Below are 6,085 nucleotides of genomic sequence, written 5' to 3'. Positions count from 1 at the left end.
TTTTTTTTTTTAAGTTGTATTTCTTTTTTTCTCCTCTCCAAGCACACTTCCCTGAGCTGCTCATTCCAGTTGTACTTAGCATTGCGATCCGAGTGGGTGCTACGTGGAGAGGAATCGCCATTACTTAGACAAAAGCGTTCCTTGCAGGAACCAGCATCACCTAGGCCGCTGCGCCCCGGTGGCCGTCTCCATCTGAGCATGCTTGCGCGCTTTGCGAGCACCCGGGCGCTTGCCCATTTTCCCCAGACTGGCTCTGGCAGGCTTCTTCTGTTCCTCCCTGGCTGCTCGCGAGCCCCGCAGCCCCCTGTCCAAAACATTCGTAGAATCTGCCGTTTCCCCGTTGGCGGGGGCTTTGAGGTCTTGTTTAGCCATTTATATCTCTTTTAGCTGTACAGAAGTCCAAATGAAAATCAGGTGACAGTGAAACCCTGGGGACCTCGGGGCCGGGGCTGAGGTGGGCTCAGGTTTCACGGCGCCCTCGAGCCGGGGCCTCGTCCCCAGTGCTTGCCAGGTAGAGATCGATCCGCCAGCAGTTAAGTGCATTCTCCAGCCCTTGATTGTACCAGCCTCCGTGCTTCCGTGTGTCCCCGCGCGGCTGGGTCCTGAGGCTCGGCCTCCGCTCCGCTGACCCAGCGCTCTTTAGTCACGTTTGCTTGGCTCTGGTACCAAATAGTTGGGATTCCTACCATTGGAAGATGTCCCCTCCCTGAGTGTCAGCGCAGACGCGTGACTGCCACCCGCTTCCGTCAAGTGCCCTCTGCCCGAGCCCGTCCCAGTTGACTGTGTGGCGGGAGTTACGAGGTGCCTTTCCTGGACCCCTCCTCTCACTCGGACCCAAGCGCGGCGGCAGCTCTGGCTGGGGCTCTTGGTTTCCAGAGGGTCTGGACTGGTTTGGGTGCTTTAAATAGATTTTTAGTTCAGTGGTGCTTATGGGGAGGGGGGCAGAACTGAAGTGTGAGACTTGGGTGGGTGGGAAGTTGAGTTCTGGTCTTAAAGAACGTTTGTTTTTGCTTTTGCTGTTACCACTTGTCCTTGTCTTGATGTTAAAATGCCAAAAATGATCTAGCTGTCGTTGCTTCCTCCCGCCTGGTCACTCCTCACTGTGACTCTGCTCTCGCAGGGCATGTATCCGTGTCTGTCTCGGCCAGTCCACAGGCTCGCGTGCGGCCAGGACGCAGCGCGAGTTCTCTTGGCCCTGCCGGCCAGGGACGAGCTCCTGCCGCACTAGCCTGACCTGTCCAAGTCGCCCCAGACACCAGCCCGCTCCCGCCTCGTGTGCGGACCTAATCGTTTTCCCGACAGGTCTCTTTGCTGGAGGGTGGCTCGGGCGTCTGCTCCTTGGACCCTGGAGATCTCCCTTGGAGTTCCGTGGTCACCAAGAGGGACGAGGGCGCAGTAGCCGGGGACCTGCCCTGTGCTGAGTAGGGCTCAGACCTTTCAGGGGACAAATCTCAAACCAGCAGGCAGCTGCTCCATCTAGAACCCTTTGCTGGGGACAGGCAGGAAAGGGATTTGCACAGGATGGCGGCCCTGCTTTCTCCTTTTGGTGTAGAATTTTAACGTGAGCTTCCTTGTGGGGTCACCCTTTGGGACAGGAGTGAAGGGTGCAGGGGTCACCCTGGCATGGCCCTTGGGGATGTGGGCGCCAGCGAAGGGGCTTAGGGTGAAGGGGAAGCCAGAGGACGTTGCGATTTGGTCGAAGGTGCCTGGCTAGTGCTGTAACTGTCTTTTTTTATATATATATTTCTTGGAGTAAACATTTTAAATAAATGGCGTCATTGTTTACTCTGTCTCGGCCTTTGCGTTTCCTTCTCGGTAGAGTGTGGCGGCCCTGCTTTTCTCTGTGTGTATCCCCAACTCCCGTCACCCTCAAAAGGGAATATCAAGAAAGCAGCCTCCTGGGCGCCGTGTGCTTCAACGCCCAGTTGGGAGGAGGTGGGACGCCCAATTGGCTCTGAAACGTATGGCGGGGAGCGGGGGCCAGTACATCACTGGCCCGCGCAGAGGTAGGTTGTGCATTTTTACTGTGCTTCAAGAAGGTACAGAATGGCAGCCCGGGGGTCGGAGCGTGGCTGTGCATGCTGGGAGCCCAGTAATGTCAGACGGTCCTTGTTATGGTTTTATGACTTTACGTACAACCATTCTAATGTCCGCCTGGAGTACGTTACGGGAGATAGCACATTATAGAATGGACCTTGCTTGCATTCAGTGGACGTGTGGGCGTGTCCTGAGCACAAGGAAGTGCTGGGCTGCGTGTGATGCCCGCTAGGATACGTGCTATTTACTTATTTTTGGTGTTACTGGGGGTGGAACCCAGAGGCTTTCTACCTCCGGGCTATACTCCCAGACCTTTTTTCTATTTTATTTGGAAACAGGGTCTTACTAAGTTGCTGAGAGCCTAAGTAGCTGAGACTGGCTTCGAACCTGTGCGATCCTCCTGTCTCAGCCTCCCAAGGGCGGGGATTACAAGCGTGCGCCACCACGCCCGGCTGGATACATGCTATTTTGGGATTAAACCCAGGGGCATTCTACCTTCGAAACAGTTTTAAGTTGCCAAAACTGGCCTCAAGCCTGCAGTCTTGTCTCATGGGTGTGCACCATCACACCCAACTGTTACATTTACCTAAGATGGCTTCAGTCTATGAAAGGTATGCCAGGCAGGACGCAACCACCTGCAGCCAGAACACCTGTATCATACCGCTTGCATCCCCAGGCCCTTCAAAAGGGCGCTCTGGGCCCGGAACCATTGACTGCGGCTTCAGCGCAGTCCCTTAGGGGCTGTGACTGGCTGCCCACCAGGAGGCGCCACCCGGAGACCTCCCTGCTTCCCAGGCTGCTCCCAGCCATTTCTCTGAACACATCCCCCGTCCCAGTGTGGGGCTGCCAGACACCTGTCATGTTGAACCAGGCTGTGTCAGGACCAGTGGCTCCTGGCTCATAATCCACAGCCAGTAGTCCTGAGCTCCAGCCATCCCTTCTCCCCCTTTAGAGAGGAAATAGGGGTGCAGAGACGAAGCAAACTTGGCCCTCTGGGTGGGAGGACGCGGCTTGGCAGCCCTGCTGAAAGGCCCCAATAAGAACACCCCAGCACCCCCCGCCACCTTGCAGAAACTGCCCACATCCGAGGCCAGGAGCCACACGGCTGGGCTGGTGGCTATCGGCAGGAGCAGCCACCTGAGCTGGGGGCTGACCACACCCCAACCCTTTTTGATTTGGCACAGGGGACTACTCAGTAAGTTGTCCAGCCTAGCCTGGAGCGCTGGGTCCTCCTGCCTCAGCTTCCCGAGTCTCTGGGGTGGCAGGCATGCGCCACCGTGCCCAGCCCCGTGGGGTCCTTTACCTGCAGGGCCTCTGTCTTCCTGCTCCTCCGACCCCCGCAGCCTCAGTGCCCCAGCTTCTGCCTTCAGCTGCTCCTTGGCCCCCAGGGAGAAGTGAGAAAGTGAAGGGGATTGCCCGGCCCAGCTCTGTTCTGGGCTTAGAGACGCCCTTCTAAGGGCAGCATTCAGGACCCTGGTACCCAGAGAACGGCAGCGCCACGGGCCTCAGGAGCTGCCTCATTTAGTCGATTCGGGACAGGAGCTGGGGACTCAGGCGTCAGTTTGGGAATCAGAGGGTCGACTGGGGCGGGTGCTGGAGGAATGAACGGACAAGTCGTGTGTGCGAGTGCGATACTGGGGGTTCAACCCAGGGTCCCGCACATGCAGGGCACTCTACCACCGAGCTGCATCCCGTTTTTGTGGTCCTAGAAATTGAACCCAGGGGCATTCCACCTCCGAGTTACACCTTAGCCCTTTGGCTTTCATTGAAATGGGGTCTCACAAGCTGAGCATGGTGGCACATGCTTGTAATCCCAGTACTTGGGAGGCCGAGAAAGGATCACAGGTATGTGGCCAGCCTCAGCTACTTAGTGAGGCCTTCTGCAACTTGGTGAGACTCTGTTTCAAAAAGAATATAAGCTAAGGCTCAGGATGTAGGTCAAAGGTAGAATGCTCCTGGGCATACCACAAGAAACGGTCTCCCTAGGTTGCCGAGCCTATACATGAATGAGGCTGTCCTCGAACCTGCGATCCTCCTGTCGGCCTCTTAAGTACTGGGGTTACAGGTGTGCACCACCACACCCAGTCCCCACCCCCCATTTCGAGACTGTCTCACTAAGCTGCCAGGCTGGCTTCAAACTTGCAAGTTAGGCACTACTGCTCCCGAAGCCTTTCTCCTTAAGACCGTGTTTCAGAATAGGCTGGGAGTATAGCTCAGGGGTAGAATACCCCTGGGTACAGCCCCCATACTAAAAACCAGGCTAATGTCCATAACCCCAGCACCTGGGAGGCCGAGGTGGGAGGATCGCAGGCTTGACACCAGCCTCCACAACTTAGTGAGACTATTTCAAGCCTAGGCGTGATGGTGCCTGCCTGTAATTAGTAGCTGGGGGGCCGAGACAGGAGAATCACAGGTTCGAGGGCAGCCTCAGCAATATCACGAGACCCTGTTTCAAAAGGGGTAAGAGAATACCTGTGGGCTCAACCCCCAGTACCCCAAAGTAGGACTGGGCGTGTGGCTGGGAGGCAAAACGCCCTTGGTTTCAATACACAGCACAAATAGGCAAAGCGAATGACTGGATCCGTGGCTCTGCACTGGCGCACTTGCTTAGTGTATGCAAGGCCTTGGGTTCAATTCCTTGTCCCCCCCCCCCACCAAAAGGCAGAAGTGCTTCCGTGGAACTCCTGGGGGGGGGGGGGGCTTGGCAGATAAGAACGAGAAGGTGGTGGGGTAGGGATGGGGGTTGGGGTGTGGATTGAGACCTCCAACCCCCCCTACTGGACCCCTGGGTTCCTCCATTCACACCCACCGGGTGGGCAGAGCAGACTGAGACAGTCCAGGCTGACACACTGGTCTGGGGCCGAGGAGGAGCATGAAGTGCACTCTGGTTGGCTCCACAGGTAGGAGCCGCCATGGATGCCTGACCCAGGCCTCCCAGGGCTGAGTGGCCGAAGCCCGCACGGTAAGATGGCCATTCTGTTCACCCCACTCACTGAGGAAACACCCGTGCCAGCAGGGCCACTTTTCTGCCTTGACAGGTGCAGGCAATACTTGGACAGAAGTACAAGCTCGGTACACCCAGAGTACACAACGGCCTGCTGGAGCACACTGCCTGGCGGACGCGCCCGGGCCGGTCAGCAGGAGCTGGAGATGCAGGCTTGGGGTTACTTGTCAGGTCCTGTTTAGAGGCCTGTGATGTGCGGGCTGCACAAACCTGGCTGGTGAAGAGCCCTGTGATTCATTTAAGCCTTCTCGGCGAAGTCCTTGGCTATAATAGCATTTCTGATGTTGAAACGGGTGTCCAGATGCAGAAGGCGGCAGCTGTGGGTGCTGGCGGCTTGGCGAGAGCCAACCCTGGCCTGCCTAGCTGAGCCTCGTCCCCCGGGTCCACCAGAGCCCCCATCTGCTGAGGGAACCCTGGTACCGCTGCCCTCGAGTCTGCGCCCTCCGTTCTCTACCAGGGCTGAGGAAAAGCTACGTCCCATCTCTAGCCTGGAGTCTGGCCCCAGCGTGGCGCAGTTGCTTAAATTATTGAAATAACTCAAGTGCAACCTCTACCACAAAGAAAGGAGGAGCCACCATTATGGCAGCCCAGGTAGAGGCAGAAGTTCAAGGCCAGCCTGGGTGGCTTCATCTTGAAGTAACAGGGCTGGCGTGTAGCTTAGTGGTAGAATGCTCATGGATTCAGTCCCTCTGTAGGAGAGGGGACTCGATACCCAGCCAAGTCCCTGCCCTGTGGGAACAGGGGCAGCAGGAGCAGCTCAGATTCCACCTGGACTGTCACCCCTTCCCAAAGCAGAGCGGCCACCTCCAAGTGCATTCAGAACAGCTAGAGCTTTATTGGCTACTTAGGAAACACTTCTTAGCCATAGGACAGTTTCTGCATCTCCTCTTTCTCTAGAGGGACTGAGCTGTAGCACTTGGCACACACTGGGTCAGAGGGAGGGATGGACAGGGCAAGGAAAGGGTGTTGCTCGAGCCTCCAGCCCCCACTATGCAGCCTAGTGACCGTAGATGCCGGGGCGGCCGGCGGCTCCCGGGCCTGGGG

The sequence above is a fragment of the Muscardinus avellanarius genome (genome assembly GCF_963383645.1).
Source record: "Muscardinus avellanarius genome assembly, chromosome: 3".
Classification (NCBI taxonomy): Eukaryota; Metazoa; Chordata; class Mammalia; order Rodentia; family Gliridae; genus Muscardinus; species Muscardinus avellanarius.
Note: the sequence above shows the minus strand (reverse complement) of the source record.